General features: G+C 45.2%; 1 protein-coding gene and 1 pseudogene across 2 annotated transcripts in view; one reads left to right on the top strand and one right to left on the bottom strand.

The window, feature by feature from the left end:
• Window positions 1-27,414, bottom strand: part of LOC309550278 (uncharacterized protein) — a gene marked incomplete at its 5' end in the record, with an annotated part of 397,814 nt that overhangs the window by 319,568 nt on the left and 50,832 nt on the right. The gene's annotated exons all lie outside the window — the stretch shown is intronic.
• On the top strand, window positions 16,569-24,655 carry LOC309549951 (annotated as a pseudogene). The gene is made up of 8 exons (XR_014226170.1): window positions 16,569-16,721; window positions 16,808-16,931; window positions 17,050-17,147; window positions 17,227-17,472; window positions 18,771-18,912; window positions 20,490-20,629; window positions 20,933-21,433; window positions 24,598-24,655. The product of XR_014226170.1 is annotated as an uncharacterized misc_RNA (transcript).

Below are 27,414 nucleotides of genomic sequence, written 5' to 3' on the forward strand. Positions count from 1 at the left end.
GGTGATGTGAGGGGCGGCTGATTCTCCATCATGATGTCCTTCCCAGCACCGCTCACCTCTCCTGTCAGCAACTCAATGATCTCTCTGGTGACTTCTTAAATCTTATTTTTATTTCTCTATTCTATCAGGGAGGGAGGTGGAGGCAATGTGATGGTCATATGATCTCCAGACTTCACAGGAGGAAAACTCTAGATTTGAACACAAATAGTAAAATCAAATAACATTGCCAGAATCCTCCTCACCTCACTGGTCAGGTCTCTTTTTATTTAAACCCCACTTCATACTGAGGTTTCTGATATTACATACAATGCAGGTCCAGCAGCCCTACTTTGAAAGTAAGGAGGCCTGGGGTTCAGCCCACATCCTAAGAGCATCAGAAATAAAGAGTCGGATAGCGTGATATTGGAGGGAGGAGCTGTGATGTCACTGTGATGTCATAGAATTCTCTGAGTCTGATTGAAGGGACATTAGGAGGAAGAGCTGTGAGGTCAGTGTCATGTCATAGGATTCTTTAACTCTGATTGGAGGGAAATTGGGAGGAGGAGCTGTGTGGTCAGTGTCATGTCATAGCAGTGGGGGAATTACCAGGGTTGCAGCAGTGGCAGTTGCGATGGAGCCCTGGTGTTCCGCCACTGTAGGGGGGCCCGCCACTGCTCGGGAGATAGTACACTGGTCATTAATGTGCACTCACACAGTCCCGCCCCACGCATCCTCTCTATTGAGTTCAGTAGGGTAGGGAGATACAATGTCGGGAGACTGAAAGAGAAAATCAGCTGACCTGGGCTGGGCCAGTAGAGTGAAGGGGGAGGAGCTCTCCACCGTGTGAGGAGACCCCATGATGGGATAGGAGTTACTGGAGACACAGGAAGAAAGCCAAAATACTGAGACCTAGCAAGGAGGAGGGACCAAATGATCTGCAAGGGAGTGACACTGATCCCATCCCTCAATATCAGCACTGCCACTGATTCCCCCCCTCCCCCACACCACTGCTGCCACTGATCCCCCCCACACCAGCATCACTCCTGTCCCTGTCCCCCCCCCCCACACACAAACCAGCACCACTGCTGCCTCTAATCCCCCCCACACACACCACCACCACTGCTGGCACTGATTCCCCCCCTACCACCACCACTGCTGCCACTGACCCCCCCCTCCACTACCACCACCACTGCTGCCACTGAGTCCCCCCCTACCACCACCACTGCTGCCACTGATCCCCCCCACTACCACAACCACTGCTGCCGCCACTGACTCACCCCCACACCAGCACCACTACTGCCACTAACCCCCCCCACGCAGACACACCAGCAGCACTGCTGCCACTGATCCCCCTCCACACCAGCACCACTGCTGCCACTGAGTCCATCCCCTCCACCACTTCTACCACTCTTCCCATTCCATCCCCCCTCCAACCTCCACCCTTGCCACTGATCCCATGCTCCCCTCACCACTGCCACTTATCCAACCACCACTGCCACTTATCCCATCCCAGCCCCCCACCACTTATCTCATTCCATCCCATCCCCCCACCACCCCTGCCACTCATCCCATCCCCTCCACCATTGCTGCCACTCATCCCATTCTATCCCACCACCACTGTTTCCAATCATCAAATCTCACCACCACTGCCAATTATTACATTCCATCCCCCCCTCCACCACAGCTGCCAATCATCCCATCCCCCACCACCACAGCTGCCACTGATCCCATCCCCACCCAACCACCACTGCCAATTATCCCATTCCATCCCCCCTCCACCACAGCTGCCAATCATCCCATCCCCCCACCACCACAGCTGCCACTGATCCCATCCCCACCCAACCACCACTGCTGCCACTGATCCCATCCCCCACCACCACGGCTACCACTCATCCCAGGGGCGTATCTAAAGGGGTCGCAATTGCAACGACCCATGTGTTTCCCCTGTACACCTAGATAAGGGGGGGCGGCATATAGAGGAACAAATCTCCTCCATTTTTCTCCTGCAGCTGCTAAAAGCCAAGTTCTCCTCCTCATCCTCCCATAGGAATTCAGTGGCTGCAGGAGGAAAATGGAGGGGATTTGTTCCTCTATGTGTCAACCCTGCTGCCCCTCCTATCCAGGTCCTGCTGCCCTCCAGCCCCGGGATAAGTGGGAAGGGCCCTGGCCAGGGCTCAGGGGGGCCTTCATGGCTTCTTGCACTGGGGCCCTGAAGGTTCTAGTTACGCCTCTGTGTCATAGGATTCTCTGACCCTGATAGGAGGGACATTGGGAGGAGGAGCTGGGTGGTCAGTGTCATGTCATAGGATATTCTGACTCTGATTGGGGGGACATTGGGAGAATTGGGAGGAGGAGCTGCGTGGTCAGTGTGGTGTCATAGGATTCTCTGACTCTGATTGGAGGGACATTGGAAGGAGCTGTGGGGGGCACTGTGTGAGGTTTCTGCACAAAGAATCATTTTTCCCGGGTGCGTCCCACCTCTCCTAAAATTAAAGATGAACATTGTCTTTGTCAGGACTCATCATATTCCTGTGATCTCCGTGTACTCCGGAAACTTTACTGATCACATTTTAGGATGAATATCTGAGACTGGGATCATTATGAAAAGAAAAACAATTCCGGATATTTACTACAAATGAAATTTTTTCCTATTTCTTCTTATTTGAATTCTAAAAAATAAAGACATACATATTCCAATACTCCCTAAATACACCCCCCCCCCCACTAATAAAAGTAGTATAATCCGTTTGTCAGGAGTGTGTTGTTGTCAGGGCTGGGCTTCTGCTATTAATAGCAGCTCTCTACTCAGTGCACAGAGGCTGCTCAGCTGTTGGGTAATTACCAGCCACTTATTGTTTCCACAGAGACTCACCTAGTAACCATTACCTGCCTCATTAGTCCAGCCTACAGCCAGCCCCTTTTTGCTATTTAGACAGCCTTGCTCATTTCCTGGTTTACGGTTCCTGACAATTGTGCTCTTGCTTCTCATTCCAGCATCCTGGTTTTGACTGCGATGCATTCTTTCTGTCTATCTGCAAAGTGACTAATGTGGTCAGTCTTTCCTCCCTCCTTATTTTCATATATGCGATTTTAGTCGATCAATAGTTACAATTATACTTTTTTACAGAGTTGTTTGGCATCCGCTCCTGAAGAGTGGTATTTAGCCATGAAACGCGTAGAGCTACAAGGATGTCATACATTTTTCTACTATACAGAAATTAATCGCTACTCAATCAATTTTAAACAGTTACTTACCTATTGAATGTTTTTTGCAATTCTGTGTGATTCAACACATGATATATATTAGGTCCATGACTGCTGCAGCAAGTTTTTGATTCAACATTCATTACCATGGTGCACCCTGCAGACCGCCTACAGTATGGCAATAATGTAGCAACTTTGGACTGTGTGGCCAATACGAAGTGCCATAGTCCTTATACTCTTTATGCATATTTTGTGTACCTGCAAATGCATCAGACTGACCGATATGTTTGTAATATGCTGTTTATACATGAATTGCCTTTTTACATGTTGTACTGTGTCTATTGATGTTGTACAGTAATAAAATGTTTTTATTACCCATGTCTCCCAGCGTTCTGGTCTCCACCTCATTCAAAGTCCCAAACCTTTCCTTTATTCATGTAACCAGGGATGGGGGCACTATATTCGGTGCTCCATTTAAAGTCCCAACTCCTGCCTTTTCTAATGTGGTCAGTCTCTGGGTAGAGACCAAATCTCATGCTTGTGATATTGCATTTGTAACACATGCTCCAAGCTCTCTGTTTTCTGCCCTGCTCTGCTGTTTGGTTTCTTTTGTTGAAGACCTTAATTCAGATATCGACTACTCTCTGAACTCTGCCTGCCTTTTGACTATGGATTTGGCCCTGACAATTCTGAACTTTGCCTGCCTTGTAACTGGATGTGTCATTGAACCACTCTGCCTGTCTGCCAAATTCAAGTACCTGGTTGCTGTGCTCAGTTTGTTCCAGTCCTGGTGTGGTGGCCAGGCACCATAGCATTGTGTTTAAGTCCTGGGGCAACTAAGTACTGGTAGGCCTGCTTGCCTTATGGGAAAGGAGGCTGCTATAGGCGAAGAACACAGAAGCCAGCTATAGTGTCTGACCACCTGCGTTAGGGGTAAGTGTGACATTGTTAGTATAGATGTAGTAATTCTACAATAGACTGATGAGGTGAGAAGGTCATTGGTGGAAAAGGTGACACATCACCAAAATTAAGGATATGTTTGAGCCCTTTAAGTGGGGGAATGCTATGACCCTGAAGGGGTTCATCTACGTTACCACACTATATATGGCTGGGGAGCGCACGTCTTTCTATAAGTGGGTTCTTTATTTAAGTGGGTGCACTTCGGCTCTGCACTTCAGCAATTGCACAAAGCGAGAATACACAGCAAACTACTTTGAAAAACACCAAACTGACTGCAGGTGACCTTGTTTCCCCATTCCGCTCTCCTTCCTCTCTGCAACATGCGCTTTCTACTAATCCTTCTGACAGTTGTGTCCACACTCCTTAATCTCTCTGTTTCTCACCCCTCTTTGCCACCCCACAGCCTGTATATATCACCCTTACTTCTGTCCTCTCCCTATTACTGTACTCACCAACTCCTGCTAATTCTAAATCCACATGCTAATAAAACCTCCAGAACCCTTAGGTATGTCCCTTCAAATAAATTGCAATCCCATATTACCTCCCTCACCCCCTTATGCTTCTCCCAACCTCTATAGATTAAACCCCAAACCCTGGGCCTCCATCGCTTAATTGTACTCAAATCTCCCATCAACCCATGCCCTCTGGCAAGAGCAGCAATCCACACAATTTAGTTTCTAACCCTCTTTTTCCCAAAACCAGCCCCCCCTTTTCTTGCGCCCTTTGGAACGCCTGCTCTGTCTGTAACAAACTAGCTTCTGTCCATGACCTCTTTATCACTAACTACTTGCTGTTACTGAAACCTGGCTTCATGAATCCAACACTGCTGCTCCTGCTTCCCTCTCCCATGATGGCCTTCTCTGGATTTACTTCCCCAGACCCTGTGGATGGAAGGGAGGTGGAGTGGGAATCCTTCTTGCCCCACATAGCATCTTTCAGGTACTTCACCCACCTGCCTCTCTGTCACTCTCCTCATTTGAGGCACATTGTATTTATCTATTTTCTTCAGTTTCTTTTAGAAGTGCTGTGATCTATCTGCCACCTGGACCCATATCAACCTTTCTTGACTGGCTACCCTACTTTCTCTCTTCTGAATTTCCCAAAATGATTCTCTGTGACTTCAACCTCCCTGCTAAAACTAACACTCCTGCTACTTCTAAGCTTCTCAGTCTAGCCTCCTCTTTTAAACTGAAGCAATAGATTCATGCCTCTACTCACTCTGATGGCAACACCCTTGACTATGTATTCTCCTACCTATGCACTCTGTGCAACCTCTCCAACAATCCTTTTTCTCTCTTTGATCACCACAATATTAGTTTCATAATCTCTCAGACTTTTACCTCCTCTCTTCGCCACCTGAACTCTTCTCTTCCCTGCTACTGACTACCTCTAAGACAAAATCTCACCCATGTCCTGCCACAATCTAACCACTTCTGTCTACAATAGATCTCTGTCCTCCACCCTGGATGAGCTCGCCCCCCTCAGTACACACAGAATCAGGCCCTGACCCCTACAACGTTGGCAAACAGATGACACCAGAAATCTCAAAAATCATCTCTTGATGTTGCCAATCCCTCCACCGGCTTCCATTCAGTGTCTTTCACCCCTCCCTGCCAGTCCCTCCACTGGTCTCCATTCAGCGTCCCCCAAAGCCATCCACAACTCAGCTCTCAGTTACATCACTAACCTAGTCTTACAATACCAACCAAAACATTCTCTTTGTTCCTCCCAAGACCTCCTGCTCTCTAGCTCCCTCTTTACCTCCTCCCATGCTTAACTCCAGGGATTCTCCTGAGCCTCTCCCATCTTCTGGAACTCCCTATCCCAATTTGTCTGTCTATCTCCTACTCTGTACACTTTTAGATCATCCCTGAAAATCCTTCTCTTCAGAGAAGCCTTTCCTGCCCCACCTAACTGGAGTTTTATTTTCTCCATCAGCTCATCTCCTGCAGTAATTGCCTTTTGTATCCGTTGACCCTCCCTCTTAGATTGTAAGCTCTACTGAGCATTGTAACTGTATTGTCTGCCCTTGTATTGTGCAAACTGTTGGCACAATATAAATCCTGTATAATAACGGGAGGACGGAAATTACTGGGTGTAAATAGAAAATAAAATCTTATTACCTCCTCTGCTGCCACTTCCAGCAATGTCTCCACTCGTCCCAACTCACCTATCACCCGGAAATTCCTTTTTATACCTGACATCACTTCCTGTCTTCCATAGAGACTTCCTGTCCGGGCAGAAGTGAGATCACCACCTTGTGGAGCTCAGAGGAACTGCAGCCCCGAGAAACATCTTGTAGTGTGACCACAGCCTTGTACTGTGTGTGTATGTACTGTATATCCTTATAGATGGGGTCATCTCCACTCCCACCAAGGGGGAGAGAAATATATTACTGTCTATTACAATAAGATGACCAGATTTTTAAAATGAAATCCGGGGACATTTTTTTTATTTGGCAAATGGTAAACTATTTTATAAGCATATTTTCTTTAATGATATATGCGGTGTATGTGGGATGTGTTTATGGAATGATTGTAAGATATATACGTTATTTCTCACATTTCGTTCATGAGATAGAAAAAAAGATACTTCTTAGAATTTTTTTGGGATATGACTACCAAATGTTAAGACGATAAGAGGAAAAACTTGGAGGGGGGGATAGGGCGGCAAAATTAAAATCCAACTGCGGGTAGGACTGATGGTGTCACCCTCTCTGCAAAAAGGAAGAAATACTGCAGAGCTGCAATGTGCAAATAGTGGTGAGACCTCCCATATATATAATCATGATAATAAAATATGCACATATATTTAGGGGGTGTTCCCGCTGTGTTCCTCAGTGTGAGTGCCACATCCCAGGTAAACTTGGAATAATTGTAAAATCCCCTAGGGGTGGGACTTTATAGGCAACTCAAAATTTGAAATGCAGAAAATCTTGGTTCATAAATTTTATTCATAAATACAAAATAAGAGAACATACAAAAGATGCAATAGATACAAGATAAAATTGGCAAAACTGGTAAGTGAAATATGCAAATGAACTCAACCATCTACTCCAGATATTATCCAACGTTTCGAGGTAATGAACCTCTTCCTCAGGGTTATGCTGGAGATTTGTTAGTTCTGTAGATATTGAGAAGAGCATATATGTCACATAAGGCATCACAAAATACAACTTTATAAACATGTTCTTATCGTGCAGGTAGAATCATAAGTTGTTATATATAGAGGTAAAGTACACTTACATGATTGATTAGCATATGAACATATACGATAGTTTTGCCGCTTTAAAAACAAGGAGTTTGTTGAACACCCACAGAGAGCTGTAGATTTTGCAAGTAGGAACTATAGAGGTATAGATCAATACAGTAAGAGAGGGGATGGAACAGGTGGATTGTGCGTCCCAGATATATCTGTCACAACTGGAGTCCAAGTGTGCTTAGCCGGTCGGGCAGAGGCCAATCACATATGACTGTGAAAAAATGTAAAATTGGTGTAATTAGCACTAACCTGGTCTGTTCACATGTCAAAAAAGTATGAAAGGACAGATGGGTATGTAGGGAGCAAGATCCAGTACGTGTATTAAAAACACTTATTGGTTAGATTAAAAAATGTTGCAAATCATTTTAAAGCAATCATTTAAAAAAAAGGAAAAGAAAAAACAACTTCAAAGGTTGTCCATGGCTGAATCCAACAGGATGCATTAGCTTTGTTGGCCAGTGAAGAAGTATTAACACGCATTGAATCCCACCTAATCACCAGATGCTTAGAGGATCGATGGTGGTTAGTGGCAACCTACCCCAGGAAAAGTGTGGAGAGTAAGAAAGATATGGTCATAGAATTAAACTCCAATACAGACCTTAGAAGTGGTGTATGGTCGGCAACCCTCTCCCAGCGGTGGATGTCACAAAATAACCAATGCTGGGAGTTGCATATAAAGAGGGAAATATGACAGGTGGGAGCAATCAATGTGATTGCTCTCCACCCGCCGCCAGCTATGGGCTCCCTGGGCGGCGCTCGCCAGGCCCGCCCACCGCACACCCCGACGCGCATAGGAAGTGCGTCATCGTGGAGGGGCGGGGAGCGTGGTCGGCAGGGCACTGCCCACCGGCACGGAAATGACGTCTCCGCTGCGTGGTGACGCAAGCGACGGCGTCCGCCGGAAGTGAGGTGGACACCAAATTGTTGTCAGCAAGATAATGCCTACAGCTCCGGGAGAAATCGGGGCCGCAGAGAGAGGTCCTGATACTGTGTCGGGTTGGACAGATATACTGGGGCGCACAAAGGGACCTGATAAAATTTGAAGGACAATTGTATTAAAGCTGTAAAGCAATAATGATGATAAATAAAATACAGTGTATGAAAGAACCGATAAAATTCATTCTTTGACCAGTATATATAAATAGAATAAATCATCTCATGGGATAGAGATTTGCACGTGAAAAAAATGCACAATTCTTTTTGAAAAGAAAGAGATGCAAGGGCACTTATATGTGCGGATCGTGTCATTATTGCAAATATATGTATACTAACCAAGACCCCATTCTTCCTAACGGCACCAAATTGAAGGCAAGACATTTTGCAAATTGCCGTACAAATGGGATTGTCTACCTGCTGTTGTGCGATTGCAAATGCTTCTATGTTGGAAAGACGAAACTTGAATTCTGGAAACGGATGTACCAACATATAAGAAGCATGCGCAAATGTGACCCCGAGTTGCCCTTGGGATGTCACGTATCCTCGGTACACTTTGGAAAATTTCCCAAAGTCAAATTTTTGGCCCTGGATCGAGTCCACCACAGCTCTAGGGGGGGGGGGGCGATTGGAACAAGCGCCTCCTACAACTGGAGCTGAGGTGGATCCATTTCTTAAAGACAACAGAACCCCCAGGCCTCAACGAACTAGTTTCGTTTAGACCTTTTTTGGAGGGTTTTAACTCCGGAGGTATGGAGAAGTAAAATATTTTCCATAGTCCTTGGGAGCCCCCGGTTAATTTTGTGGCCAACTCCTGTTACTATATACTCTTATTCCGTCATTTGTCTTGTATTGACCATCTACCTATAGGCCAACTCATATTCTCTTGCACTCTATGTTCAAGTTGTCTGTGTCGCTTACCCATGTAAAAAAACAAGGATAGTTACCATCCACAGAGCATCTCTTTCTTTTCAAAAAGAATTGTGCATTTTTTTCACGTGCAAATGTCTATCCCATGAGATGATTTATTCTATTTATATATACTGGTCAAAGAATGAATTATATCGGTTCTTTCATACACTGTATTTTATTTATCATCATTATTGCTTTACAGCTTTAATACAATTGTCCTTCAAATTTTATCAGGTCCCTTTGTGCGCCCCAGTATATCTGTCCAACCCGGCACGGTATCGGGACCTCTCTCTGCGGCCCTGATTTCTCCCGGAGCTGTAGGCATTATCTTGCTGACACCAATTTGGTGTCCACCTCACTTCCGGCGGACGCCGCCGCTTGCGTCACCACGCAGCGGCGACGTCATTTCCGTGCCGGTGGGCAGTGCCCTGCCGACAATGCTCCCCGCCGCTCCGCGATCACGCACTTCCTATGCACGTCGGGGTGTGCGGTGGGCGGGCCTGGCGAGCGCCGCCCAAGGAGCCCATAGCTGGCGGCGGGTGGAGAGCATTCACATTGATTGCTCCCACCTGTCATATTTCCCTCTTTATATGCAACTCCCAGCGTTGGATATCTTGTGACATCCACCGCTGGGAGAGGGTTGCCGGCCATACACAACTTCTAAGGTCTGTATTGGAGTTAAATTCTATGACCAGGGCAGCCATCAGGGGGGGACAGCCCATACACATGTAAGGGGCCCAGGTGTTCCGAGGGGCCCGGTGCCCAGGCCCCAACCAAGGAGACCGAGTAGTTGCAGCTGCAGTAACTAGCAATTGCTAAAGCATAGCGGCTGCAGAGTAAGCCGATGCAGCTGAAGGGATGTCTCTTTGCTGGATTGCGTTGACTCTTTGCTGAAAATATGAGGCTGTCTCTTTACTTGACTGGGATGTCTCTTTGCTGAATATATGAGGCTCTCTCTTTGTTGGATTGGGTTATCTCTTTGCTGAATATATGGGGATGTCTCTTTGAAGGATTTGATTCATTTTCATTTATAAAGTTGTAAGAGTGTTAGAAGAAGAAGTCTTGAAGTCTAGATAGAAGTGGGTGTACTGAAGGACTCGGTGGGATGGCCAGTGGGCGTATTCGGTGGGACGGCCAGAGGGCGGGCCCTGCGGAATGTTGGTGGTCAGGCCCGGTGGGGCCCAGGCCTTAAGCTGTGTAAGGGGCCCCAAAATTTCTGATGGCTGCCCTGTCTATGACCATATCTTTCTTACTCTCCACACTTTTCCTGGGGTAGGTTGCCACTAACCACCATCGATTCTCTAAGCATCTGGTGATTAGGTGGGATTCAATGCGTGTTAATACTTCTTCACTGGCCAACAAAGCTAATGCATCCTGTTGGATTCAGCCATGGACAACCTTTGAAGTTGTTTTTTTCTTTTCCTTTTTTTTAAATGATTGCTTTAAGATGATTTGCAACATTTTTTAATCTAACCAATAAGTGTTTTTAATACACGTACTGGATCTTGCTCCCTACATACCCATCTGTCCTTTCATACTTTTTTGACATGTGAACAGACCAGGTTAGTGCTAATTACACCTATTTTACATTTTTTCACAGTCATATGTGATTGGCCTCTGCCCGACCGGCTAAGCACACTTGGACTCCAGTTGTGACAGATATATCTGGGATGCACAATCCACCTGTTCCATCCCCTCTATTACTGTATTGATCTATACCTCTATAGATCCTACTTGCAAAATCTACAGCTCTCTGTGGGTGTTCAACAAACTCCTTGTTTTTAAAGCGGCAAAACTATCGTATATGTTCATATGCTAATCAATCATGTAAGTGTACTTTACCTCTATATATAACAACTTATGATTCTACCTGCACGATAAGAACATGTTTATAAAGTTGTATTTTGTGATGCCTTATGTGACATATATGCTCTTCTCAATATCTACAGAACTAACAAATCTCCAGCATAATCCCTGAGGAAGAGGTTCATTACCTCAAAACGTTGGATAATATCTGGAGTAGATGGTTGAGTTCATTTGCATATTTCACTTACCAGTTTTGCCAATTTTATCTTGCATCTATTGCATCTTTTGTATGTTCTCTTATTTTGTATTTATGAAAAAAATTTATGAACCAAGATTTTCTGCATTTCAAATTTTGAGTTGCCTATAAAGTCCCACCCCTAGGGGATTTTACAATTATTCCTATGCACATATATTGTACATTGTATTATGATTATATATTGGGGGTCCCACCACTATTTGCACATTGCAGCTTTGCGATATTTCTTCCCTTTTGCCGAGATGGTGACACCATCACTACTATGTTGCAATACATTGGTGGATTTGCACTGGTTATTCATGTATAGGTGTCACCATTGCACTTATAAGTCCATTTGTAGAATATTATTGATGAAGTGTGGGGCAGTGTTGCATTTTTGGCTTTTTATTGTTGCACGTTAGATGAGGGAACCAGCTAACAAGATTCTCTTATCTTACCCCGGACGCTCAGCGTGTTGTTGGTAGAAGTTCTAGGCTGGACCGAGGTATCAGTAGTCGGTGAGGTGTTAGCGCGCTCAGCATCTTCCCTCAGCAGCTGAAGGAGACACTATACTTTGTATTGGGATCGCCACACCAACAGACAGCCTCGATTCTGAAGAGATGAGATGTTTATTCCCATGCTCAACCACATTGATATCTGGTAAGCGGCTTACACACACACTTTGGGTGAAGCTGCATGGGGAGTGAGTAGCTGTATCATCCATCCACTCACGTATATATCTGTCTATCTGGTAAGAAGAACAGCTTGTCGGTGGTGGGGATCGTTTCACGTGGTGGTCATACACAATTTATCGAGTTACAGGAATCACAATTCGTTTCAAGTCACTTCAAAGTTTACTTCAAAGTTTATTCATTTGCACGTTGTCACAAGAGAATGGACTTTTAATTTTTTCACTTTATTTACAATTGTATGCATTGTTTATATATTTGTGGAATACAAGTTTAGCGCACCAACCTTTTTTTACATTTACATCAAAGATTCTCTTATTGCTTCTGAGATTTTTTTACTTGCATTGTAGATGTTTTACTTGATTTCTTATGTCCTCTGAGTACTGTATGCCTGTATGCTGGTGGTCAGTGTACCCCCTGTATGCTGGCGGTCAGTGTGCCCCCTGTATGCTGGAGGTCAGTGTGCCCCCTGTATGCTGGAGGTCAGTGTGCCCCCTGTATGCTGGAGGTCAGTGTACCCCCTGTATGCTGGAGGTCAGTGTTCCCCCTGTATGCTGGAGGTCAGTGTTCCCCCTGTATGCTGGCGGTCAGTGTGCCCCCTGTATGCTGGCGGTCAGTGTGCCCCCTGTATGCTGGAGGTCTGTGTTCCCCCTGTATGCTGGTGGTCAGTGTGCCCCCTGTATGCTGGAGGTCAGTGTGCCCCCTGTATGCTGGCGGTCAGTGTACCCCCTGTATGCTGGCGGTCAGTGTACCCCCTGTATACTGGGGGTCAGTGTGCCTCTTATATGCTGGCGGTCAGTATGCCCCCTGTATGCTGGAGGTCAGTGTGCCCCCTGTATGCTGGAGGTCAGTGTGCCCCCTGTATGCTGGAGGTCAGTGTACCCCTGTATGCTGGCGGTCAGTGTGCCCCCTGTATGCTGGCAGTCAGTGTACCCCCTGTATGCTGGCGGTCAGTGTACCCCCTGTATACTGGGGGTCAGTGTGCCTCTTATATGCTGGCGGTCAGTGTGCCCCTTGTATGCTGGCAGTCAGTGTGCCCCCTCTATGCTGGAGGTCAGTGTACCCCCTGTATGCTGGCGGTCAGTGTGCCCATTTTATGCTGGCAGTCAGTGTGACCCCTGTATGCTGGCGGTCAGTGTGCCCCCTGTATGCTGGCGGTCAGTGTACCCTCTGTATGCTGGTGGTCAGTGTGCCCCTTGTATGCTGGCAGTCAGTGTTCCCCCTGTATGCTGGCGGTCAGTGTACCCCTGTATGCTGGTGGTCAGTGTGCCCCTGTATGCTGGAGGTCAGTGTGCCCCCTGTATGCTGGCGGTCAGTGTGCCCCCTGTATGCTGGCGGTCAGTGTGCCCCTTTATTGCTGGTGGTCAGTGTGCCCTCTGTATGCTGGTGGTCAGTGTGCCACTGTATGCTGGAGGTCAGTGTGCCCTCTGTATGTTGGTGGTCAGTGTGCCCTCTGTATGCTGGAGGTCAGTGTGCCACTGTATGCTGGAGGTCAGTGTGCCCTCTGTATGCTGGTGGTCAGTGTGCCCTCTGTATGCTGGAGGTCAGTGTGCCACTGTATGCTGGAGGTCAGTGTGCCCCATGTATGCTGGCAGTCAATGTGCCCCTGTATGCTGAAGGTCAGTGTGTCCCCTGTATGCTGGTGGTCAGTGTACCCCCTGTATGCTGGCGGTCAGTGTGCCCCTTTATGCTGGCAGTCGGTGTGCCCCCTGTATGCTGGTGGTCAGTGTACCCCTGTATGCTGGTGGTCAGTGTGCCCCTGTATGCTGGAGGTCAGTGTGCCCCCTGTATGCTGGCGGTCAGTGTGCCCCTTTATTGCTGGCGGTCAGTGTGCCCTCTGTATGCTGGAGGTCAGTGTGCCACTGTATGCTGGAGGTCAGTGTGCCCCCTGTATGCTGGCAGTCAATGTGCCCCTGTATGCTGAAGGTCAGTGTGTCCCCTGTATGCTGGTGGTCAGTGTGCCCCCTGTATGCTGGTGGTCAGTTTTCCCCTGTATGCTGGTGGTCAGTGTGCCCCCTGTATGCTGGCGATCAGTGTGCCCCCTGTATGCTGGAGGTCAGTGTGCCCCCTGTATGCTGGCAGTCAATGTGCCCCTGTATGCTGAAGGTCAGTGTGTCCCCTGTATGCTGGCGGTCAGTGTGCCCCCTGTATGCTGGTGGTCAGTTTTCCCCTGTATGCTGGTGGTCAGTGTGCCCCCTGTATGCTGGCGATCAGTGTGCCCCCTGTATGCTGGAGGTCAGTGTGCCCCTGAGTTGTTTGAACTGAACAACCCAGTGCTGCAATATGATGACCACTAAGACATTCTGCTACTCTGTCCTTCTGTTCAATTTGCACCACTCTTCTAGCATGAGCTTCTAGCTTAAACATCATAGGAAAAAATGGCAACGCACTCCTTTGGAAGTGCTAAAAATACTTGCATTGCAGGTACTTCTGCAGGAAGGGAGGTACAAAAACCTGCTTATAGACCATCCTCATCTTCCTTTTAGGAATTGTTTGAAGAGGGTTAAATTGGTCAGTTGACTGATCCTACAAGGAAAAAGCTTGACATTGTCAGAGTTGAGACTCCTTGCACAGGGAGAGATGTAACAGACTCCTTTAGAGTGTTTTGGCTACCTGTGGCAACCTGTTGGTAGGGGTCATCTTCCTCCCTGGATGCCTGAACAAAGCAGGAAATTTATACCGGGTTTTGCCTGTCAAGCACCAAGGCCCAGTCTACGGTGTGCATAATACATGCAGATCTGGAGAGGCTTAATAGAAAGTGTCCATTAGTCAGCTTCCCATCCACCAGCTTTATGAGGTCTGCAGAAGGGCTGACAATCCAGGAACAGTATCAGTAAGGAAGACGCTGCCCCCCTCCTGCTATAACCTGCATAGAGCAGCCACAGCATAGAGGGATTAGGCTGCAGCAGCACAAGGACCTGTCACAGTAAGAAATAAATCCGTGATAAACAGACACAGTGCAAGGGAGAACTCCACATTGTTAAGAGAAATAAATATTATAACATATATAATTGCTACTCAATCTATGTAGTAATTTAAAAAAAAAATTGCAATTCAAACTACGGCTGCTAAAGTCTCCTAAGCTGTCAAAAAAGACAATGTAACAGTTGTTTGATTGCTTGGTGAGAAAATCTCGTAAGGAGTTCATTACTGCTAAAGGAATACTGACACTGCAGCTTCTCACATCAGAGCACCATCCCAGCAGGTGAATAATCAAACAGACCCTGCCATACAGATGTAGATCCCTCCTAGGTAGGTGCTAGAATGAGTGGATATCGTTTTTGGTTCCTCTGCCTAACAGGGACACAGCTCATGCTGACTTGATGTTTCACACTGATCCAATAGCCATGGAGTATATTGGACGGTGGGTGGAGTCCTGGCAGATGAGAGCATGGATGTCTGTACCAATGATGTTGAAGTATTTTCTAATTTGTGTATGTTGTCTAGTATAAGGTGTTATTAAACGGACTATTTCTGTTTTTGGTTGTTTCAGGCCTCGGAACATACCTTCCTCTCTTCTGTGCTTATAAGTCCTATTATAAGCTTTTCGCAGTGTAGTCCACGAATAGCCTCTAATAAGCAATCTCATTGGAAGGGAGTCCGCCTCCTGTTTAAAATGTTCATCGTTCGAACAGATTTGATGCAATCTAAGATACTGGGAGTAGGGTATACTATGTACCGGGGGTTTGGATGAAAGCTATTGGCATGTAAAACCGTGTTGCCGGCTGTCGGTTTTCTATAAAGTGTAGTTTCTATCCCGCCTTCTTCTTGTATTGTAGAATTTGTATGTCTAAGATCACACTACTACACATATATAGTATCTCACAAAAGTAAGTACACCCCTCACATTTTTGTAAATATTTTATCCTAACTTTTCATGTGACAACACTGAAGAAATGACACTTTGATACAAAGGGGACTCTGAGGGGCATGGGGGGGGGGGTCTATGATTGTCCTCCCACCCCACCTGCACTTATTTTTCAGACCTTACAGAACTGGCAATCTTAACCATCTTATTATCCCACTGGTCATGTGATTTGTTCTGGAATATTATGTGAGATGAAGAAGGGAATTCATTCATTCGTTGGTGAGCACTTGTTCTTAGAGGAGTTCTGTTTCAGCTGCAAACCAGCTCAGAAACCAAACAAACCCAACAGAGAAAAGGGAAATTCTGATCTGGCAGGCTAAGAGGGTCCAAGGTCCTCCAAGATGTAACAAATCCAAAACAGTCCAGAATTAATGTGTTCTTATGGGTAGAGTAGTTCTTAAATGTACAGCAACTTTCCTATTACCACCCTCACATCCCCATCCTATTATTGTGACCAATACCATCCAAATAATTCTTACTTTCATTTCCCAAAGTTATCTGTCTACAAGGAGACCTGTATAAATCAAATGATGGGACCAATGAGGATGGAGGAGGACCGGAGTCACATGACTGAGAAGATACTAAACCTCACTCTGGAGATCATCTAACTGCTGACCGGAGAGGGGAGGAGGATTCTGGGAGGTCACATGACATCACTCTTATCTCTATAAATAAAACACAGACCTGACCGAAGAGGTAAGGAGGATTCTGGGATTCTAACATGATATTCCTATTGGTTAGATTTCCTCTTCTGAAGTCAGGTGATCATATGACCATCACAGTGCCTCCATGTGACTCCCTAAAACCTGAGAGACACAACATGCAGAAGATTCTAGAAGTCACCAAAAAGATGATGGAGCTGCTGACAGGAGAGGTGAGCGGTGCTGGGAATTCTGGGACATTATCCAGTAACAGACAAGGGATGTGTCTGGATGGTGACTGTATCATTGTGTGTGTCAGGTTCCTATAAGGGGTCCGGATGTCACTGTCTATTTCTCCATGGAGGAGTGGGAGTATTTAGAAGGACACAAGGATCTCTACAAGGACGTCATGATGGAGAATCAGCCGCCCCTCACATCACCGGGTAAGAGGAGACTTTATTGTAAAGGAGAGAGCAGTACGGAGGATCCACCTAGATCCCCCATCATCTGATAAACACATAGAAACAATGTATTCAGTCAGTGTGTGTGTGTTTCCTACAGATGGATCCAGTAATGGGAACCCACCAGAGAGATGTCCCCGTCCTCTCTATTCCCGGGATTCCACACAGGAGGATCACACCATCCCCCACCATCATCAGGTAGATGAAGAACAATTACTGATAGTTATGATTTATACACAGCATGTTTGTTACAATGAATGTTTTATTATATATTCAGAGTGGAAACCTCGGGGATGATAATATTGATGTTAAAGAAGAGTATAAAGAGGAGGATGAGGAGTATGGAGTGATGGAGGAGTTTTCAGAAGGACACAAGGATATGATGGAGCCACCTAATACCAGGAACCCACCAGAGAGATGTCCCCGTCCTCTATATTCCCGGGATTCCACACAGGAAGGTCACACCATCCCTCACTGTTACAAGGTTGGTGGGACAGAGCATCTAGAACATGGACTCATTGAAGTGATTTTTTTAAATGTGATGTCACAATATTGAAGCTTATGTTTTACAGATAAAAAGAGGTTGAAGGATTGTAAGAGGTGCATGAAAGTCAGCCAGCCCCCAGTCTGATGTACTTACCCTCCAGCCTGTCACCAACCAAATAAAACCTGTCTCTTGGTACAAAGAACAGGGGTTTAGTTGACACACATTTGCAAACGCATGTGAAAGCTGCAGAGCCACTTCACGGCACCCTGTTTAAATCTGCAGTCCTACACTCTTAATTTAGTGTCCTCACACTGGAGGCACATGGCCGCTAATGGGTGGATGGGGGAACAGGTGAGAGGGAGACAGCCCTTCCTCCCCCAACCCATCCCCATGCACGACTGACTGTTGTCTCAAAGACTCAAATAATTAGGTTATAACCATGGTGCAAACTGGAAAAGACCAGCTGAAAAGCATTACACCTCCATCCCCTTGGTGCATGCAGTATATAGATAGGAAGGGATTTTATATATGGGGCATGGCCTGTAAAGCACACTGCCTTTGAAATCCCTAATTTCCTTTTTGGGACTTTATGTGAGACAAGCAGGTCATGCTATTGGTCTCCATCCCTGTCTACGGAAAACACTAAGGTCAAATCAAAACTGCATCCACCAAAAATCGCATGGTGGGACTTTATATGAGGCACCAAGCTGTAAGCAAGGCGTCTCCATCCCTGGTTGCTTAAACATATTGGACTAGGTGGGACTTTAGATGAGACCCACGCTGGTGTTGCCCGGCGTCTCCATCCCTATAACAAGAAAAAAAGAGGTTGAAGGATTGTCAGCTGGTCTTTTCCAGTTTGCACCATGGTTATAACCTAATTATTTGAGTCTTTGAGACAACAGCCAGTCGTGAATGGGGATGGGTTGGGGGAGGTTGGGCTGTCTCCCTCTCACCTGTTCCCCCATCCATCCATTAGCGGCCATATGCCTCCAGTGTGAGGACACTAAATTAAGAGTGTAGGACTGCAGATATAACAGGGTGCCGTGAAGTGACTCTGCAGCTTTCACATGCGTTTGCAAATGTGTGTCAACTAAACCCCTGTTCTTTGTACCAAGAGACAGGTTTTATTTGGTTGGTGACAGACTGGAGGGTGAGTACATCAGACTGGGGGCTGGCTGACTTTCATGCACCTCTTACAATCCTTCAACCTCTTTTTTTCTTGTTATAGGGATGGAGACGCCGGGCAACACCAGCTTGGGTCTCATCTAAAGTCCCACCTAGTCCAATATGTTTATGTTTTACAGATGACCTCTTCTCTCATTTTCTTGATTTAGAGTGGAGATCCAATCGATATAGAATTTGAGGTTAAAGCAGAAGAAGAAGAGAGGTATGTGAGGGATGATCAGCAGTCTATGGAGGAGGATGGAATAACGGGGACATTTATAGAGGAGGACACTCCTACACAGATCAGCACAGGTGGGTCATTAACACTAAATACATTCCTCCACCCATACTGCTCACTGATTGGTCCAGGGTAGGGCGGGGACTGGGTGATATCAGCCTGTAATCCCCTGGTCACTTTCCTGAGCTGTGTTCCCCATCGTGTATTCCTGTATTTCTCTCGGATAATCTTCCTTCTCTGTGCTACAGACACAATTTATGTCTCTAGACTGGATTTATGGAGATTCTGGGGTTCAGCTGGCAGCAAAATGTTCATTTTCACCAGAGGAGTTACTAGATTTTGGCACCTGGGGTCAGGGTCGGGACAAGGGGTGGGCAGGAGGGGAGGCTGCCCTGGGTACTGTGGTATCATGCGGGGGGGGGGGGGGCACCGCAAAGAAATTCAGGGGGGGAAGGGGTCTGTGTTGGGAGGAGGAATTTAAGGAGCAGCAGGGGCTAAGAATTGTTATAGGAAGGGAAATTTGGGTGTGTGCTAGAAGTGGTGATTCATGGGGGATTTGTGTTGGGAGGGGGGTGGGAGAAGGGGATTTGTGCTAGGAGGGCCAATTTTGGGGGGTTTGTACTAGAATAGGTGATATGGTAAAGGGGGGGATTTGTATTAGGGGGAGAATTTATTTTGCGGGATTTGTGCTAGTAGGGGTGTGCGGGGTAATCATGCAGATTAATGCCCAATTTTTTTTTTTGGGGGGGGGGGGGGTTTGCTGACACATAATGCTCAAACATATTGGGGTGGGGGGGTGCAGTTTGGCATGTTCGCCCTGGGCTATAGGTGACCTTCTACCGGCACTGCCTGGGATATGTGCTTTAGATTTCCTTCCTCATGCCCAAGTCTAGTAATCTCTCTGATAGAACAATTCTCCCAGGGTTACTTACTCTGCTGTTCACTGGCTGTGCCCGAGTTAGGAGTCCTGACCCTTACACTGTATAATTTTACATTACATTTTGTACATTACATACACCTGACCCCTGCACTATATACTCTATGTTGTACATTACATACTCCTGACCCCTGCACTATATACTCTATGTTGTACATTACATGCTCCTGACCCTTGCACTATATACTCTATGTTGTACATTACATACTCCTGACCCCTGCACTATATACTCTATGTTGTACATTACATACTCCTGACCCGTACACTGTATAATTTATATTGTACATTACATACTCCTAGCCCCTGCACTATATACTCTATGTTGTAAATTACATACTCCTAACCCCTGCACTATATACTCTATGTTGTACATTACATAGTCCTGAATTCTGCTCTCTCCCCTCTACCCACTGCTATATATACACATAATATGGATTCTCTTTTGTTACACCCATTTTCTACCAGCTGGACATTTTATATCGGTAGATAGTGAGTAGGTGTCCCGCACATCAAGCCGTGAGACTGAGACTGCCATTTACTATCATATAGCAGATCTTAACTTGGGACACCTAGTCACCCTCTACCATTTACTAACTACCTTGAGGGGGAAATTGTAAGATTCTCAGAGACAAAGCTGCCTGATGTGGGCGGAGTCCTGGTTTAGGGGAACCAATCTGCTGATATCTAGTAATAATCTTTTTATTTCTATTTTAGTACATGGAGGGGAGATGAGGAAAACCTCAGAGGATTGTCTCCTTTTGTCTCCAGACTGTAAAGTAGAAGATGAGGACATCACACAGTATAGTCCAGGAGAAAACCCGGCTACCTCAAATGTCCATCCGGCACCACACAGTGTAGATGGACCATCGTATTCCTCTTATCCTGAGGAACCTCAGACTGTGAGGGACAGTGCCGGACCATCGTATTCCTCTTATCCTGAGGAACCTCAGACTGTGAGGGAAGGTGCCGGACCATCGTATTCATCTTATCCTGAGGAACCTCAGACTGTGAGGGACGGTGCCGGACCATCGTATTCCTCTTATCCTGAGGAACCTCAGACTGTGTGGTACAGTGTTGGACCATCGTATTTCTCTTATCCTGAGGAACCTCAGACTGTGAGGGACGGTGCCGGACTATCATATTCCTCTTATCCTGAGAAACCTGTGAGGGACAATGCCATCCTTCGAACAGATAAGAGGTTTTCCTGTACTGAGTGTGGGAAGCGTTTTCATTCTAAATACAATCTTAAAGTGCATAAAAGATCTCACGCAGCGGAGAAGCCGTTTTCCTGTCCTGAGTGCGGGAAATCTTTTTATCAGAAGTCCTCCGTTTACAAACATCAGAGGTCTCACACGGGGGGAGAAGCCGTTTTCCTGTCCTGTGTGTGGGAAATGTTTTTCAGTGAAGTCTCATCTTTGCAGACATCAGAGATCTCACACGGGGGAGAAGCCATTTTCCTGTCCTGTGTGTGGGAAATGTTTTTCAGATAAGTCACATCTTTCCAAACATCAGAGATCTCACACGGGGGAGAAGCCGTATTCCTGTCCTGAGTGTGGGAAATGTTTTTCAAAGAAGTCTCGGCTTTACAGACATCAGAGATCTCACACGGGGGAGAAGCCATTTTCCTGTCCTCTGTGTGGGAAATGTTTTTCATTGAAGTCTCATCTCTGCAGACATCAGAGATCTCACACAGGGAAGAAGCCCCCTTCCTGTCCTGAGTGAGGGAATTGTCCCTCACTGCAGTCCTGTCTTCCTGTACATCAGGGATCCCACACAACCCTCGAGGAGTATTAGTGCACTCTGTGCGGGAAATGTCTTCTATATGAATGTTGCTGGACATCACAGCTCTTATGTGTGGAAGAAGCACACCCTGATATACACCTCAGATAAACTGCATGGCTGATCTTCATCATGTAAGATACACTTCATAAGAAGATCAGAGATCACCAAAGACATGGGTGAAGTGTTGTACTGTGTTGGCCATTGATAGCGGGAGAAAAATAAAAATGAAGTCTGTGATGGAACCGCTTGGCACCCCGACTAGGTGCTTCCTTCCGTCAAACCTTTCTGAGCAGACTAAGAGCTAATACCAGTCCCTTTTACCACAAACATCGTACACAGACAAGAGGTGAGGTAAAATCCAAAGGAATGACTGTTTATTGAAGCTCAGACACATACTTCATACCGTACAGGAGAACATCCCCTCCTGATCATATTACCCTAACAATACAAACTGTAAACAAGAATATAATTAACATAACTAAGGAACAGCCAACATGAACTACGCTACTCCCCCTCTAGCAACTGATAACTTACAGTGATATAATTAACATGAGCTAATTAACTGGTCACTTAAACCAGCCTAGGTGGAGGGGACAATACTAGCAGACAGACAGAGACAATAGAACAATGGGAGAGATCTACTTCACATAAACACGTTATAGCAGGAGGCCCCAGTGGTTTGAGCTGATAACATAACATCTACAGTCATTGCTGGTTTGAGGCATAGAGGCCCCAAATATGGAAATGGAACCTCCAGTTCCCGGAGTCTGTGTGTTTTGGGGAGACATAAACTTGAATCAGAAACAAGACCACTCCACGGATCCCCCAGGCATACACCTTCCAAAGAGTAGTGTTCCTTTAAATGCCAGGGCCCATAGTCAGTGGGTAAGAGGCTCGCTCCCAGTCCTCTCCAAAAGCCTCTGTCCTGGTTAGGTCTGTCACAGAGTCATTACCTTTCATTGGCTGACTACATTTTGTGGTGTGTGCTTTCAGAAACATTTAGAGGTCTATTTAAAAATACAAAAATAGTTGAATAGTGTGACCAACATTCACCCAGATGTGACAAGTTTTGGCAATATTTTATCTCATATGATCATTGGCTCCATCTAGTGGCCATAATGCAATATTGCACTGATTTAACTGATGGAGGTATTTCAGGAAAAATACCGTAATATGGCCACTAGATGGAGCTGGCGATCATAAGAAATCACTGTGTTAAATAAAATACAGCCAGAATTTTTAACAGCTGAATGAATGTTTGTCACATTCGTCCAATGAATTTTCTTTAAATCAGGGAAAATAAACAAGGGAGGTTAGTGAAAGCAGCACAGATTACACACACTACACATTGTTAGGCACACAGTTAACCCTTTTATTGCCCCTAGATGTTAACCCCTTCCCAGTCTGAGTACAGTGACAGTATAGTATTATTATTGATGTATTAGTGTCACTGGTGATGTCAGTGTCAGTTAATGCCCCTCTCAGTGAATGTCAGCTAGTGCCAAATTGTCCGCCACACTAATACAGTCCCACTTTAAGTTGCTAATCACCACCATTACCAGTATAACCTCAAAGCTGTGTAAATTCCACCATAGTTTGTAGACTATAACTTTCACTCAAACCAATTAATATACACTTCATGTGATTTTTTTTTTTTTTTTTTTTTTACCAAAGTCATGTAGCAGAATACAGTTTGCCCTAAACTTATGCAGACATTTGAATTTTTTTATTGGATATATTTTATTATAGTAATATTGTTATTTTTTTCAAAATGTTTGATTTTTTGTTTATATAATAAAAAATAAACCCAGTTGTGATCGAAGGCCACAAAAAAGCTTTATTTGTGTGAAAAAAATGATATAAATTTCATTTGTGTACAGTGTTGCATGACCGCGCAATTACCAGTTATAGTAGCGCAGTGGTGAATAGCAAAAAAATGCTCTGGCCATGAAGGGGGTAAAACCTTCCGGAGCTTAAGTGGTTAAACCAACCATTCATTTAAAACTAAAAATGTGCATTTGGCCATTTGATGGCGCAAAGTATAATAGAAATTAGAGTCCTCACCAGGGCTCATCGGCCTCCTGCTTCAGGGGGTGTGGCCAGATGGGCACGTTTCTACACATATGGTGGATTTGTCCTAAAGTGCTCCTCTTTTGGATGAGGGTACACACTTTTATTTTTTCAGGTACGACATTCAATATTACCAAAGATGCAAGTATTACCCTACTGATGTGTAGATTGTGTGCAGAGGAAGGGTCTATCTGTAAATAAATGGCACCGTCCCCTGGGATAAATTATGAAATAGTTATGTAACCAGGTTGGTAGGCGACTAATAAGGATGGAGGGAAGGGAAAGGAATGAGACAAGGAGGGGGTAAGTCTACCAAACACTGGATGTGGGGATTTGAATGTGCCTGTCTATTAATACCGAAGACCAAAAATGGATAAAAAAGGATGAAACATGTTTATTGATTATAACAAACAACAATATATATCAAATCATATATATAATACAATATCTGTTTAAAGTACATCTTGTGGATCTACACGTTTCACTCAACAGAGCTTCCTCAGGATTCAAGAGTATATTCTTATCAGATAAATCCATATAAAATCACAATATCTAAAACAGACAATAATAACAAACAATTAGGCATTTTTTGATTCCTCCTTTGTTTCTCTCTGTTCCGGTACTTAAAAAAAAATGTATTTATATATATATTTTTTCTCTGTGGTATTATGGATGTTTTAGTGTGCATCTCCTTCATATCTCTCACTCGTCTTGTACACATCTTCATTAATGTCATATCATTGTTCACTTACCCCATTGCACCTTTCCTTATTTATTCACACTCTCTTTGGTTGTGTTGGCCCTCACACTCATCTATTTTATATTTGTGTATTGATAGAGTCACATTTACATTTCACTCTGTGTGTCACTTTATATAATTCTAATACCCCTTTCTGGGGTCGTCAGTATTCATATTGTACATACCATTCACTGCTTTTTATGGTTGATCTTACTCTTTTTCGGTCTTTAGTTCCTTATCTTTCAGCTGTACTCTATACAGATTTCTAAACATCATCATACATCACTGATACAAGGAGCAGTGTTTTTTATTAGATTTTTTACTAAAAGGGTAAGGACATGTTTCAATGGCTTTTACTTTGTGATCCTCCTCTCCGCCTTCCAATTTTTTTGAATCCCCCCCCCCTCGATGGTCCGATTTAGTCTGTTGACTCACACCCCCTTTTTTCCTAATAATTTATATATTTATTTATTTTATTTATTTATAAATTTTTTTCATTTCTTTTTACTTATATACTATATATATTGATTTGTTATTATTGTTTGTTTTAGATATTGTGATTTTTTATGGATTTATTTGATAAGAATATACTCTTGGATCCTGAGGAAGCTCTGTTGAGCGAAACGCGTAGATTCACAAGATGTACTTTAAACAGATATTGTATTATTTATATGATTTGATATATATTGTTGTTTGTTATAATCAATAAACATGTATCATCTTTTTTATCCATTTTTGGACTTTGGTATTAATAGACAGGCACATTCAAATCCCCATTATCCAGTGTTTGGTAGACTTACCCCCTCCTTGTCTCATTCCTTTCCCTTCCCTCCCTCCATCCTTATCAGTCACCTACCATCCTGGTTACATAACTATTTCATATTTTACCCTACTGAATAAACCAGTCGAAAATGTCCCTGGACACACATGGACCTTAATATACTTCATGTTCTTCCCCATGACTAAGCTCTGGGGGCAGAGTAAAATGTGTTGGGGGCGTGGCCTGGTGGGAGCTCAGGCTGAGGTTGTCTCTCTCATACCACCATAGGACTCCATGGATGTCCGGCACCAGCGATCTTTCCTCTCTTCCTTATTATACTTCATGTTCTTGGTGGCCAAAACTGCTATTGGGACCGCCTAGAAAAGCCCAGATATAGACATTGCCTTAACGAAGTGTAAGATCACATGGATAATGCTAAATGAAAGAATGGTTTGTGTCTTCCGAGACAAACAACCCCTCTTCTACATAATATAGCCTCCTTGGCTCCCCTATCTGCAGGTTCCAGACACAAGGTGCTGACTCCAGGAAAGGCTGGCAGTAGAGGCAGTAGATCCCCGGACGGACTTACTTCCTTTTCTCTTTCTTTCTTCCTTTCTCTCTCATTCCCATTAAAATCAATGGATGCTTTCACACTATGTGTGTGTGTGTGTGGGGGGGGGGGGGGGGCTGTGATAAAAATCCTGCAAGCAGCATCTTTGGAGCTTGTTTGGAACGCTAAAAAAAGCACCTCAAAAATACCCCTCTCCATTGAAATAAATGGGAAGCGCCTCAGAATGCTTTTCGAAGCAGTTTTTGAGTCACGTGTCCTTAAAAAAAGTGCACTGCTAACGCCTCAAAAGCACCTGAAAAGCGCTTTGTATGTAAACAATCACCTTGTAAAACAACCCATTCAATTTAAAATTGAGATAAAGGGCAAAACATTTGTGTATAATGTATGTGTGTGCATATATATATATATATATATATATATATATATATATATATATAGTATCTCACTAAAATAAGTACACCCCTCAAATATTTGTAAATATCTTATTCTATCTTTTCATGTGACAACACTGAAGAAATGACACTTTGCTACAATGTAAAGTAGTGAGTGTACAGCTTGTATAACAGTGTAAATTTGCTGCCCCCTCAAAATAACTCAACCCACAGCCATTAATGTCGAAACCGCTTGTAACAAATGAGAGTACACCCCTAAGTGAAAATGTTCAAATTAGGCCCAGGTTGTCAATATTTTGTGTGGCCACCATTATTTTGCAGCTTTGCCTTAACCCTCTTGGGCATGGAGTTCACCAGAGCTTCACAGGTTGTCAGTGGAGTCCTCTTCCCCTCCTCCATGATGACATCACAGAGCTGGTGGATGTTAAAGACCTTGCGCTCCTCCACCTTCCGTTTTAGGATGCCGCACAGATGCTCAATAGGGTTTAGGTCTGGAGACATGCTTGGCCAGTCCATGAACTTTACCCTCAGCTTCTCTAGCAAGGCAGTGGTCGTCTTGGAGGTGTGTTTGGGGTTGTTATCATGTATGAATATTACTAGCCTGCGGACCAGTCCCTGAAGGGAGGGGATCATGCTCTGCTTCAGTATGTCACAGTACATGTTGGCATTCATGGTTCCCTCAATGAACTGTAGCTCCCCAGTGCCGGCAGGACTCATGCAGCCCCAGACCATGACACTCCCACCACCATGCTTGACTGTAGGCAAGACACACTTGTCTTTGTACTCCCCACCTAGTTGCCGCTACACATGCTTCACACCATCTGAACCAAATAAGTTTATCATGGTCTCATCAGACCACAGGACATGGTTCCAGTCAGTGGCGTAGCGTGGGGGGTGAAGGGGGGGGGGCGGCCGCACCGGGCGCAACATCTGGGGGGGCGCATCCTCAGTGTCACTCTGTCTGTCTGCCTCTGACATACACAGTTCACACACTGTCTGCGGCTGCCTCCATCTTTAGGCTGGGAGATGTCCAGCGCGACCGCCCTATGGCTGAAAATGGCGGGTCGGGGCTGGACTGTACCTCACCTGTCCATTGGTGTAGGGTCGGGTGGCGTTGCAAGCCAAGCCTAGCCTATGCTGCCTCTCCTCACTGCTCAACTCAGAGTGTGTCAGCAGCCTGGCGCTGTCACAGAGTGGGATTTTTTTTAATCACCTGATTAAAGCCAGAGGCTCTAATAGGCTTCAAAAAAGGGTGGACCCGGGGCGCAGAGCAGTGCGCCCCGAGCCCACCCATTGTGTGACAATAGCGAATGAAAATTCGCTAT

Source organism: Pelophylax lessonae (assembly GCF_965119305.1).
Source record: "Pelophylax lessonae genome assembly, chromosome: 3".
Taxonomy (NCBI): domain Eukaryota; kingdom Metazoa; phylum Chordata; class Amphibia; order Anura; family Ranidae; genus Pelophylax; species Pelophylax lessonae.